Consider the following 12,828-nt stretch of genomic DNA (forward strand, 5'->3'; position numbering starts at 1 on the left):
ACCTGGAACTTCTCTCCAAGCTGTTGAAAAAGGTGAGGGTCTCTGCTCAGAAGAGAGATGCCTCTTAGGTTTTCAAATATTTGATCTCCATTTTCAGAACTGTCTCAAATGGTAGGATGAGAGGGGGGATAACTTTCTTGACAGGAAACAGCCTGGGAGGCAGATACTGCTGATCTTCTTAATGGCATCTTCAAATCGCCTTAATATAAATCCTCATAGAATAGCCTTATTGGATTTAATAAGGATGAAAGCAATAGTGCTGCAAAGAAATGAGTAGCACTTGAGAAGCTGCACTAAAGGTGTTTAAGCACTGATAGAAAATTACTGTTTTGCTATAGAACCTGAGCAATCCTTAAGAATTCAAGAGAATTATCTTCCTCTTAAGGAATTTAAAGTATCAGTTAAAAACTCTTCAGGAAGGTGGTTATTCTCTGTTAATCCCTGACGATTTTCTTAAATAGGCTGGGTTATGAATTTTCTGCCTTGTCCCGAGGAGTAAGCAAGCTCGGGAGTCCTGTCTTGCTGAGCAACAAAACTTGAGTACTTCATTCTGGCAGCATGAATATCATAGTATCTATTTTTATTATCATGAAACTTTGCCATAACTCTTTATTTGTAGCCTAAAACGTAAAACAGAGGGGAAAATCACCTTTCTTTATTAACCTGTTTGCTTTAAACTACCTGTTCTGTGAGCATTTGCACCTTCAAAAAATTACTATGCTTTTACTTATATGGACAACTGGTGCAATCAGGAGCTAAAGCACTGATCTGTTGATGATGATCTCCCTCTGAAGTTGTACTCCTTGGCAAAGTCTTATTTAAAACTGTAAGTCAGTAAACACTTTTTTTTTTTCCTGAAAGAACTCCTGGTAATTTTTGCAAAAGTCTTTTGGCTAGGCATTTAGCCAATAAAGCACACTTTCAAATTCCTCAAGTTGTAAAAAACATTTTACAGTGAAATCTCAAAGCAGGAACAGCTGCCTGGATTTGGTTTTGACAGCTGCTTTATGCCTAACAACAAGTAGCCTATTTGTGTTTACTTATTCATTAATATTGAAAAATAACACAATAGGATCAAATGTCTTGGCTGGCAAATGCCCTACTTTTCCTCCGTGTTAGTGCCTCTACCTCAGCATTCATGATACATGTGTGTTTTATATTTAAAAGCCCCTCGTGGTTAGCTTTATTATTACACCATCGGCATAATTTAGCATCTAAGCTAAAATAAAGATCCCACCCAGGAAAGGTACCAGTTTAACTGGAACGCAGCAATGGTCCCATTAGATTTCCAGAGACCACATGTGTTCTTAAAGTAAATGTTTTTTAGAACTGACCTGGATGAGAACAAATCCTCCGGTCTAAAGCTCATATTCCAGGTCACCTGTGGTCTCCATGAAATCCCATATTCCTCCTTTATACGAAGCTCTGAGTAGAAAGGAAGATGCTTAATTTTTAAAAAGAGCCTTGTGAAACAAGCCTTTACCTGTAGTGTAAAGGCTCTTGCGTTATTTCAGATGTCTGCATTTTCCAAATGAAACTCCTTAGGCTCGTTCCAAGTTTGGGGCTGTTTTTCGTCACCCTCTCTCCACATAGTGAGGTCAGACAAGGTGTGCCTCTGATGGTGTGGGGAGCACAAGTGTCCTGCTCAAGGGGAAGGAGCTAGAGGAATCTTGATGAAAGCTTGTTAGCTATTTAAGTGCTTTGTATTTATTTGCAAGCTGGACATGTGCCAAAACTGAAAATTCAAATCACTGTTGAGTTATAGGGTAGCCCTGAAATGTCATCAGTACACGCTTCAAGGAAACCGGAGATGTTTCAGACATGAAGGTTTTGACCATGTTTTTCATTCATGCGTTGCCACTTGGACTTCTGTGGATAGAAGTTGTTTTCCTCTGAGAGGGCAGGAACGGCCAAGCTGTTTGCAGGCCAGAGCAGTTTGGAAACTCAAATCTTCCCCAAGTTACAGCATCAACCGTTTTCGTTATTGCCGGTTAGAAGCCTACGTTCTCCACTGAGGTTTGGGGCTTGCATGAGATTTGGAGCGTAGGGACAGAAAGCTGTGAAATAAATATCCGAGCAGTTGCCCTGACCCTGGTTTGTAGGCGATCAAAGCCTACCCTGAACCATTCCGTTAGTGTTCAGCACGGTGGTGAGGTGAGTTTCGTTCAACTGGATGCTGAGAGGCAGCACATTGCTTGATAGCCGTGAAGATTCTCCTTGAAAATGGCATTTTGTTCTCATTTGGGGCTTTAAATGCTATATTGGATGGCCCTGGACTAAAAGAAATGTCACTGAGGGGTCTTGAGAAGTGTGAAGGAGAAAAAAAATAGGAAAACAATGGGAATAGAATCTGGCAGAATCACTCCCTCAAACCAAAAAGAATGAGACAGAAAAAGACAAAACCAGACACGTTATATGCGAAGAAAAGTTGCCAAAAGAGCTGGTAGAGTTCCTGAGATTAGCTAAAACCAGTAAAATTCTATATGTATTTTGAGAAATTATTCAGCATTAGCTACACTCCTGTCTCACAAGTTCAGTGTGATTTGGTTTAGCTGTGCCTAGAAGGAAGCACCGGTAAGAAAGGCAGCGCACTACGATCGTTAAAAAAAAAAAAAAAAAAAAAACCACAAAAAACAACAACAACCACAAACAAAATCAAAACCCAACACCTCACAGAGAGACCTGGAGACTTCCTTGTGAGAAATCCTCCTGCCCTCCGTGCCCAAATTGACTGGTTTCGTAGCACTGAGGAAGGAAATGGTGTAGAATTACCAAGGATTTACAAGCAAGTAGAGATGATGTGAGGTGCTCTGACTAAGGTAAGGAAGAACAGGCTGTCCTGCTCTGCTGGAAATCCCCCAAAGTGCTGCTCCTGCAAGCAAAAGGGTCATTTCAGCAAGAGTTCTCCGTGAGCTGCTAAATCTGTGCCTAAGTTAGGATTGGACTGGAAAGGTCGTTATCAAGATAAAATCACTTGTTATAGAAACACTCATCCCCATGCTTTTAATATTTTTGAGTATCAAACAACAACAATTGCCTGAGCTGCTGTCGATTCTATAGGAGACTTTTTGTCTTTTAAACAATAGCTGGAAAGAAGGCGTTTGGTGTTCGGGCTTGGTTTGAGCAGAAGCCTGGGAGGGAGCAGCCCGCGGTTTTATTCCCGTTACAGGCTGTGACGGTGCTAAGTCAGAATTGCCTGAGCGTTACTTTGTACATCACACGCTAATCCTTCTGACAGAGTTAGTTTTTACAAGAAACCTGTTTCAACGTAACCCACCAGCTGTTTCGTCAGGCGGCTCTTCCGAAGCCGCGCAAAGAGCGCGAACGCAAGGTTGCGATGATGCGCGCTTTTAAATCACTCATTCCGACGCAGCAGGAAAGACTCTGTGCGCCGCTGATGATTTTTAAAGAGGGTTAAAACGAACCCTACACGGAGAAAAAAAAAAACAAACAAAAAACCATCCAAGACCAGCAAAAACTTTCCCTCTCGCTCTCGGAGGCCGTCACCCTCCGCCCGCGGGTGCGCCGCGATTTAGCGGCGGCGGCTCCGGTGCCGAGCCAGCCGCGCGTTGCACGGAGCGGCGCCGGTCGCTGCTGCCGGCTGGCGAGCACCGGCAGCGCCGTGACAAACGGCGGGGACGCGCTGCGCTCAGAGAAGCGGTGCCTTCCCGGCGCTGGTGTCCGGCCGGTTCGGGTTTGCTTCTCGGGCTGCAGGCGCCGGGCGCCATGGGGAGGCGGGAGCCGTGACCCCGCCCCCCCCCCGCGCTGCGCGGCGCGGCGCCGCCGGGGAGGCAGGTGCCCGGGACCGGCGCGGGGGGGTGGGGCCGGGGTGGGGGAGTGGACTGCGTGCGTGAAGTCATCTCCGCCGTCACAATGGGCGACACCTCCCTCCTCCCAGGCTTCCCGCGCGGCCTTTCTCCCTTAAAAGGACAATGGGCGCGCAAGCCAGAGGGCTCGATTGAGGAGAATGGAGGCGTGGGAACGGCGCATGCGCAGAGCGCCGAGGGGGCGGAGTGGAGGGAGGGGGCGCGGGCTCGCGCGCCCGCCTGCTCGCGCGGGCTGGCCGGCAGAGCGCGGAGGGCCGCGGGGAGCGCGCGCAGCGGCGGGGCTTCGCCGCGCACCGCACGGCAGCGCACGGCGCGGCACGTTACGTTTGTTGGTGGGCGCGGTAGAGCGGTGAGTGATTTCTTTTTCTTTCTGCTTAGGGGGAGGAAAGAAAAGTACAGCTGGGGAGGAACGGGAGGTTTAAAGCTTTTTTGGTGGTGGTGGTTGTTTTTTTGTTGTGTTGTGGGTAGGTTTGTTTTTTTTTTTTTTTGTGGTGGTGGTGTTTTTGCAGCAGTCGGTGGTTTCTGTTAAACACAAGTTAATCCCGGAGCCTGTCTCCGGCTCTGCCGCGGCGGAAAGACTTCGCTGCCTGGAATAGTTTGACACGCGCGGCTCCTGTGAGCGGCGTTTCTCCCCTTTTCTTCAGTTCGTGGAGTTTAAAGGAGGTGCTGGCGAGGAGAAACGCCTCCCGCATTGTTGCAGACCCATCCCGGGGGAACTCCAACTTCCCCCTCACCCAAAGTGAGATTAAAGCCCCAAGTCTCGAGGAGGCAGTGCAGCTGCATTACCAACTCTTTTTACCCCAAAAGTGGTCCCCAGGTGCGGACCGGGTTGGGGGAACCGGGGTCCCTGGCGATACACAGCGACCTTCCCGTGCTGCTGCTGCCCAGCCTCGCCACGCGGGCTGCGAGGCACCGCCGGCCCCGCCGGGAAGAACGGCGCGGCCCCGCTGGCCGTGCCTCGCTGGTGCGGAGCGGGTGGCGCAGGTGCGGCCCCCGGCGCGCCCCGCGGAGCGCAGCCCCGCGCCGCACACCTGTAGCGCCGGCGCGCACGAGTTGGTGCCAACTCGCCTTCGGGGTGGCGGAGGGGAGTGGCGGGGGGGGGGGCACGGTGGTGCCCGCGATCTTTCCTTCCTTCCTTCCCTCTGGGTTGCACGGGAGGAGAGGGGGCAGTTGGTTTTATTTCTAGTTACCACCGGCATGTGCGGAGGGGTTCGGGGTCTGTGCACGCCCCGAGACGGGGGAGACGTGCGGCCGTGGGCTGGCGTGGCACGTGCTGCCGGTCGCACGGGTCGCGGCGTGAGGCCTTCCACGCCTCGGCGGGCTCTCTGCCACCGGCCCGGTGCGCCGCGTTGCCGGCGTGGGGACGGTGCGGCGGGCGGCGATGGCGTCCGGCCGCTCTGGCAGCGGAGCGCTAGTGAAAGTCGGTCCCGTCCCCGCATTCCCTGTTAGCGTGTGCCCGCGCCCGGCGCCGACAAGTTCCAACTCTGGCGGCCGGCGTGCCCCCGGCGCGGCACGTAGGCAGCGCCCGGCTGCAGGGAAAACAAAGGGCTCGCATGTGCTGCGGGCGCCGCGGCTCCCCGGCGCGCCGGGGGAAAGCGCTCTTCCGCGCGGAGGGGGTGCTTCGCCCCGGGGCGAGGGGTGTCGGTGGGGTAAAACTTGTCCCGTGCGAGACGGTGTTTTTTTAGAGGTCGGCTGCCGGTTTTGGAGGACTTTGGAGGGGCGGTGAAACTTTGGATGCTCACGCGCTCCCCTGGGCGCCACGCTGCGCGCACGGCGCTGGTGTGCGAGGGCGGGCGGGCGAGCCCCGCCGGCCGCCCCGGGGCTGCCGTAGGGTCGGGGGTCGGGGGGGGCCGCGTCTCCCCGGCTGCGGCGTGTCCGCGTTGCTGGGAGGTCTGCGACGGCCCTTTGAAGTGCAACTGTTGCCATGTTTGAATTACGTCAGGGCCGAGCCATGAGGAACCAGCGCGGGGCGGCGGGGGAGCGGGACCGAGGAGCGGCGGGAGGCGGCCGTCACCGTGCTGGGGCAGGGGTCGGGGTGCCCGGTGGGGCTGCTGCAGCTCGACCCCGCTTCCCGCCGCTCCCCGCGCCCGCCTCCGCGCCGGATGGGGCGGCTGCAGCGAGACCGCGTGGTGGGGCGGCGTTTGCAGCGCGGGGGCCGCCTCGCAGCGCCCACCTCCGCGCTCGGGGCTTTCCTCCTCGGCGCGCCGCCTTCCCCTTCCTGTGCTGTTTTAATTTATTTTTAATTTTATTCGTCTTTCGGCGAGTTGAACGCTTGGCAGCCCCGGGGAGGGGGAGCCGAGGTCGCCCGCGTGTGTGCTCGCGCGGCTCCACCTGACCGGCGGGGCCGCCCGCGAAAGTAGGTCGTCCGCCCCGGGGGGGCGGGGGGTGTCTTTGTTCCCGGCGCTGCCGCGCCTCCGCCCGCCGAGCCCCCAGCCGCCCCGCCGGCGGTGACGGGCGGGAGCGGGGCGCCCCGCCGTGCCCGGGGCCGGCTCTTCCCCCGCGCCACGCGGTGCTCGGCGGAAAGCGGCTGCAGCCGCCGCCTCCCGCATTGCGCCTGTCCCGGGGGCTGCGGGAGCGGCACGACCGGACTCTACCTTTTCGGGCATCTTTTATCACTATTCTCTTTATTTAAAACAAACCAACCAACCAACCAAAGTTTCAGTTTTGCTCCAGGGAAACGCTCCCAGTCGCGGTCTCCTTTTCGCGAGACAAAAGTTGCCGTCTCCTCTCGCACACCCATCTCCGGCTGCGTGTAGCTGAAGGGATTTAAAGGGACCTGCCAAACCTGTTGTTTACTGGGCTGTGCCTTAGCGCAGCAAGCATGGCTGAATCCTGCCTGCCCCGGGGCTCCTCCGGCTCTGCCGGCGGCTCTCTCCTGGCAGGAACGGCCCCGGTTCTTCCTACAAGGAGCCTCGTCCTCGTCAGTCTGCTGACGGGCGCTGTCCTTTGGACTCAAATTATTCAATAATCATTACAATCGCAAAAAAGTTTGGAGCTGCGCCCCAGCGCTGTGGTTCTGCAGGCGGCTGGCGCAGGATCCAGCCCCCCAACCTGCCTAAAGCACGTGTCTGCCGGCGAGGCTGAAGGCCGGACTCCACCACCGGCCCCCCGTGGGTGGGGAGAGGAGGGGGCTTAGTTGCCTGAACTGAGCCCAGAACGTCAACAACATCGCATTTGTGTTGGAGGCTGAGTAACACGCTTGAACACTATCTGACTGCAATGCTCTCTTCTTTTTTTTCTTTTTTTTTTTTTTCATTTTTAATTTTAATGTGGTGCTAGTGGAAGGTTGACAGCCATGGAGACATCTGTTCAACCCTTTCACGAGGGGTGATGGTTCCTCAGCAAACCCCTTTACTCCTGTGGGCTTGCTTCCAGAGGTGAGTCTGTGTCAGCCGCGTGCAGGGTGTGTGCTGTGGAAACCCCCTTCTCCCCAGTCTGCACGCAGCCAGATTCACTGCGGACCTTACAGCTCTTTTTAAATAAAGAGAAAAAGATTACCTGAACTCTGCAGCACAAGGGCAGACAGTGAACTTGGAGGTCTTTTCTGCTGACACTAGTGGACGCTGAACTCCTTTGGCACTCAGGTAAATTCCAGGTTTCTTGGGATCTGTGGTAGAGAATCAGCAAGTAACAAGTCGTGGGATTTTTTCAGACACACCCACAGGCATGCAGCATCCAGCTCCCACTGAAAGTAGGTGGGATTGAGTGCCAGAGCCTCTGGGAAAAATTCCTCCTTGCTTCTCTCCCAGCTGGGAGATTTTCAAAAGAGGAGCTAATTGTCTATGTTTGCAATCTTTCCTTTAAAGAGAAAACATCACTGACTTCTTAGTAGGAGATGTTAAAAGAGCTGATAAATTCACACATGTTAAAAATAAACAACATTAAAACTGTGACTGTTTGTTGTCTTCCTGGTGCTGAAAAGCTCCTTCTGGATCACCAAACTCTGCTTTGATTCTTAGCACCTGATGCTTTGTACCTCTTCCATAATGAGATGAACAACACGCACGGTCCAACTTGACAACCAGCTGCTTCAGACTTGCAGCCCTTGTAGCACTTGCTTTTTAACAGAAAGAAGCAGCTAGTGAGCTGGGACTTGAAAACTAAGTGGTTAAGTAGAATGCATGGGCGGGACTCCATTTCATGACTCCAGCCTTTGCATTTCTGTAGAACGCGCTCAGTCCAAAATCCAAGTGAAATGACTAGTGATATTACTTAAGGACATGGAAATGCATCCTTTCTAATGAAGTCACTTCAGCTATTCTGCCAAATAATTACTACTGCTTCTGTTCAGGTCCACATAGGTATGTTACCCTCTTTAAAAAAACAAAACCCACCCAAAACTGTTCAGTGTGTCATGGTCTCAAGGGTCTGTGATGCTTTTTCAGAAGCAGGTGGTTTTAAATGGCATCATAACAGCTGCAGTGACTGTACTTGGATACGCATCACAGTCTGAACTCTAGCACTTGCTTGAGAACATCCCAGGTTTTCCTTGCAGGGCTCCTGATCAGGCTTCGTGTGGTATTAGTTATGCATTAGGAGTTTCAGGAGTAGGGAGGAGGTCCTCTTTCAAGGTGGAATGTCTGCAGGTGGGACAGGTTTGGGATTATTTTTTTTTTCCTCCCCACGCAAATCTTACTGATTACTGTTTTCATACTTCGGCCTATCCCTTCTGAAGCACTAACCACATAGCAGTTTAGAGGAACACCCAAGTGGCTTAGCCTTTCACTTCTCATGTCTAAATGGGTTAGGTACTTGTTTCCCATTGAAGATCAGCAGGTAAGTAGGCTCCTTTGTGACTTGGCTGCTTCTGAAAACTTCACTTAGAACAACTTGTGACCCAGCCTGGATGCTGTGGAGGCTGAAACATGGGAAAGAAACATCCAGTTTGATGTTTTGATACGTGCTTGGTAGTTCCTGCCAGTTGCATCTGGTGTGCTAAGATTTTCATTGCAGAGCTCAGCGCACAACAGTCGCTGTGGACGACTACCAGCAAAAGTGAGTTACTTATTTTGGCAGAGGAAGGATTCCTGAAGATGTAGTTTTGACCTTTTACTGGTTTTGCTCAGCTCATCAAGTGAAAACTCCACAGGATGCTGTTTTATTCCAATGTGCATGGGCTGTGGTGGCCAAGTACAGCTTTTCTCCAAGTAGAGTTCTGGGTGGAGAGAGGAAGGGAAGTGGAAGGAAAATCTGAGGATATAGGGGACCAGAAGAGTGTACAGTACGCACAATTCTGAGGTTGTGGTGGTTGGAAATTAGTCACTGTTTTGAGCTGTAAGGACAGATGACAGTATAAAAAGTGTTTTTGCAAATACTGAAGTTGTGTTTTTCAGATGACTCCATTTAGTTTGGTCTCTTACTTCCTTGGAGCATTCTGGCTTTGGGCACATTAAAATACAGTTTTCTAGGGTCCAATTTTAATTTATATTCCAGAGTTTCTTTTTGCATTATGTAAACCTAGGGGGGAGGTATGTTTATATTGAGCCTCTGATATAGGTCGGCTTCTCTGTTGATACACAGTTCCCTGTCCTACAGTTGATTTTCAGTAGAGGTATTGCAGTTTATTTCAGCAGAGGGATGGGCCCAAGAATTTATTAGCAAGACAAGCAACTCTGCTTCTGGCGCCCTAGACAGCTCTGGAAGCGTTTTTCATGTGTGTGCATGTGCCTGGGTGTATGCGCTTGCAGATGTAAAAGCCAGAGCGCATATATTCTTTCTGTATTAAGGCATGTGTTTCTTTTCCTTTAAGAGAAAAAAAAAATGTACCATTTTGGCTATGTGTCTTAGTTCCAGTGAAGTGCTGTAGAGATGAGCATTGTCAGATTTTTACTGATAGGAACCGGCTGCATCAACATATGCTGGCTAGATGGTATTTTTCTGTAGCCCAGCTTCAGGGAGGCTGTACCAAGGCTGTTTTGTACACAGAAGGGGAAATCAAATTATTTGCAGGGGTTCTCCTCCTCTCTGACAATGTACTGGAAGTTTTGAGTTGCACAAAGGGTGAATGATCCAGGGCTAGAGTGAGGAGTTGGGAAGAAAGGAAGGTATTGAGTAGTTGAACTGGCATCCCTCTGCTCTCCCATAGCCCCAGGGAATGTTTCTCTTTCAGCTTTGCAAGGAGCAGGTGAGCATGTTCCTTCCGACTGGCCTGATAATTGTGTTACAAAGGGAGACATGCCTGCCTTCTAGGAATTCCTTCCTTCCTATTATAAAGGGTTTTCATTCTTCTTGGGTGATCAGAAAGAATGCAAAAGGAATCTGGAAAGGCAAATGAAAGTGGTTCAGCTTCTCTTATTTTAAAATCTAAAAGAGTTCATAAGTTCTTCCCTAACTTGAAAACTTAATGAGCATCTGAAGCAATACCTCTTTTTAATTTAGATCATCAAATTAAATTTTGCAAAGAAAACTAAGCACCAAATTCTAGTCCTGACAGGTAGCGAAAGCACAAAACCGTTTTCATACACGATGATGCATGCTGCTTTGTACCAGCCTTTCACAAATGTAATAAGCAGGGTGTGGTGGTGGGTGTTGGGGTTTTTTTGTGTGTATGTGTTTTTTGGTTTTTTTTTAATTCCCCATCTGCTTTACTGTTCTCTGCTTGACTCCAATTTTTTTTTCTTTTTGCAAGACAAGTCTCTGTTTTTGATGCTGCTTTTCTAAAAGTGAGAGGGATGGAGAGAGCTTTTTCTTGCAGTCTTTTCTGAGTCTGTTCAAGTTGCTAAAGCAGTTGTTTAAAGCAGAACTTGGGCAAATAGCAACTTGTGCTTTTGCAGGGAGACCAGGGAGGAGGACGGCCACTTTTCCCCCAACTTGGGGGAATACTGCTTCCCTACTAGTGCAGGTAAATCTCCATTTCTGCAGAATGACAAATATGCCCCACTAGGATTTCTGATTCTTTGCTGGTGAGCTCTCTCTCTCACTTCTGTGCAACTGGTGATTTAAAAGACATCATATATTTTAATAACGTGCTTAAATCGGGCAAATAACATGCTTAAATAACATTAATAACATGCTTAAATTTGGCAAAGTTATCTTGTGTAATGGTTTTTAACTTCTATAGCAGTTACTTCATGCCTGCTCGCCATCTTTTTCTCTGTTCCAAATTTCACGTGATTAAATTTCCACAGATAAGATGCAGGTATTGCAGTAGCTGGCAGTCTAACTCCCTGGTTCTAATTTGAGATCTAAATTTCAAAGCTTTCAAGTTAAACCTTTTAAAGGGCACAGTCATATGGACTTCTAAGTACACTTAAGTCTATAGAAATGTAGTGTCAACTCCAGCACTAGACACACAATTATGGCTTAGAATGGAAGCTGAGACGGAGAGCTTTAAGTTTAGCAGTGTTGATAAGTACTTCTAGACTCAAATGCATCTACGTTAGCTAGTAAGCTCTCCAGCTGACAGAATATTTAGTGTATAATGGTCAAATGGCAACTGTTTAGGATTAAATGTGTAACTGGACCAATGCCTTCCATTTATAACTGTACTTTGATGCAGTTGTCAGAGAAATCTCTTTACGTGGGGTTTTGCTACTAGCTCTTCCCCATTCAGGCATGATATATGGTAATACCGTTGCTGACCATTCATCAAGTGGGAAACAGATGGCACTAGTTTCCCTTCTATTGAAAGATGTTGTTGAAAGGCTGCTCCTGTGAGAACGGCAGCCACGATGCAAAACAAGATATTTTCAGAATATATGTGTCTGATGCCAACCTTTGCCAGAACATTAATTGTAAAACATGCGTCTTATTCTACTGTGGTATAAATACCAGTTGATGACAGAGATCATCTCATCAGTGTCTGGATTTCTGGAAGAAACTGGATTAGAAAGTAAATCACATTGTTGGTACCAGTTCCGTGTCTTGCCTTGTAACAGTCAAGATGTTCTTGCTGCTCAAGTTTTGCAGCACTTATGAACCTTGTGTCTGCAGTTAGTCTTGGACTTTCTAAACAAAAGCACCAGACCACGGACTTAACATTGGGGTAGTCAAACAAAATGTAAAATTGCTCTTTGGTAGTTGAAAATTCCTGGGCGAACATGCTGGTGGATCTCCAGAGGCTTGTTAAACACAGGGTCCTCAAGAGACTGTCTCTTGAAGAAGCACGTTGGATGCTAAGAAACAAAATGCATGCTGTTTGCCTGGACGTTCTGTTTATTTGTCTTGATAGTCCAGGGATACTAACCCGATTTGGCTGTGCATTCATTTGCTACATGTCCCTGAAAACATATCCAAGCAGAGAGTACTTACGAGTCTAACCATCCCTGAACAAGCCCATTCAGCAGATCTAGTTGGATACCTTCTTTTTCTTAATACAGCTGCTCCTGGCCTTCAGGCCAATGCTGTGCTAATAGAGAGCAGTGAATCTCCTACGAAGCCTTGCAGCAGCGTTTGGGGTGACTTTGCTGGATATTCGCACAAGTCATCCTTGGGAGAACCTAGTCCTAGGCGAGCTCCTTGTGCTGCAAATGTGCATGAAGAAGAAATGAATACAGCACTTCAAGCCTGTGGCAAACGGTGTGATTTGGGACAGGAGGGAAGGAAAGACCTGTGCCCCCTCCGTTTCTCCCCTAAGCCTGGAGGATCTCTTTAGCGTTCAGCTTGCGTGAGTCCCTTACTGTCAACAGGATCTGCAAGGAGTTTGTCCAAGACAAGGTTTTTGGAGAGTTGACTTGTGTCTTTCCACATGTTTGTGCATTAGTAATTGCAAGGAGACACTACCTCAGTGGGCACCAGGTGGTCGATATGAGTTCCTTAATGGACTTTGTGTAAGAGTATTAGCCAACAATAGTAGCTAAAATTTTCTGTTCTCAGGAGCCTGGAAACCTTGTGCAGAACCTTGTGCGTTTATTTTGCAGTGCTGCCATGCTTTGATCTTTCCCTCTGGGGTGTGGGGATGTGTTTTTTACCTCTGTGTAGAGGACTGTGACTAGGCCTGGGTAGTTCACTAACTTTTGCTGTGGTTCTGCAAAAATGCACAGGATCTTTCTCCCCCCACACG

The sequence above is a fragment of the Tauraco erythrolophus genome, chromosome 4 (genome assembly GCF_009769465.1).
Source record: "Tauraco erythrolophus isolate bTauEry1 chromosome 4, bTauEry1.pri, whole genome shotgun sequence".
Lineage (NCBI taxonomy): Eukaryota > Metazoa > Chordata > Aves > Musophagiformes > Musophagidae > Tauraco > Tauraco erythrolophus.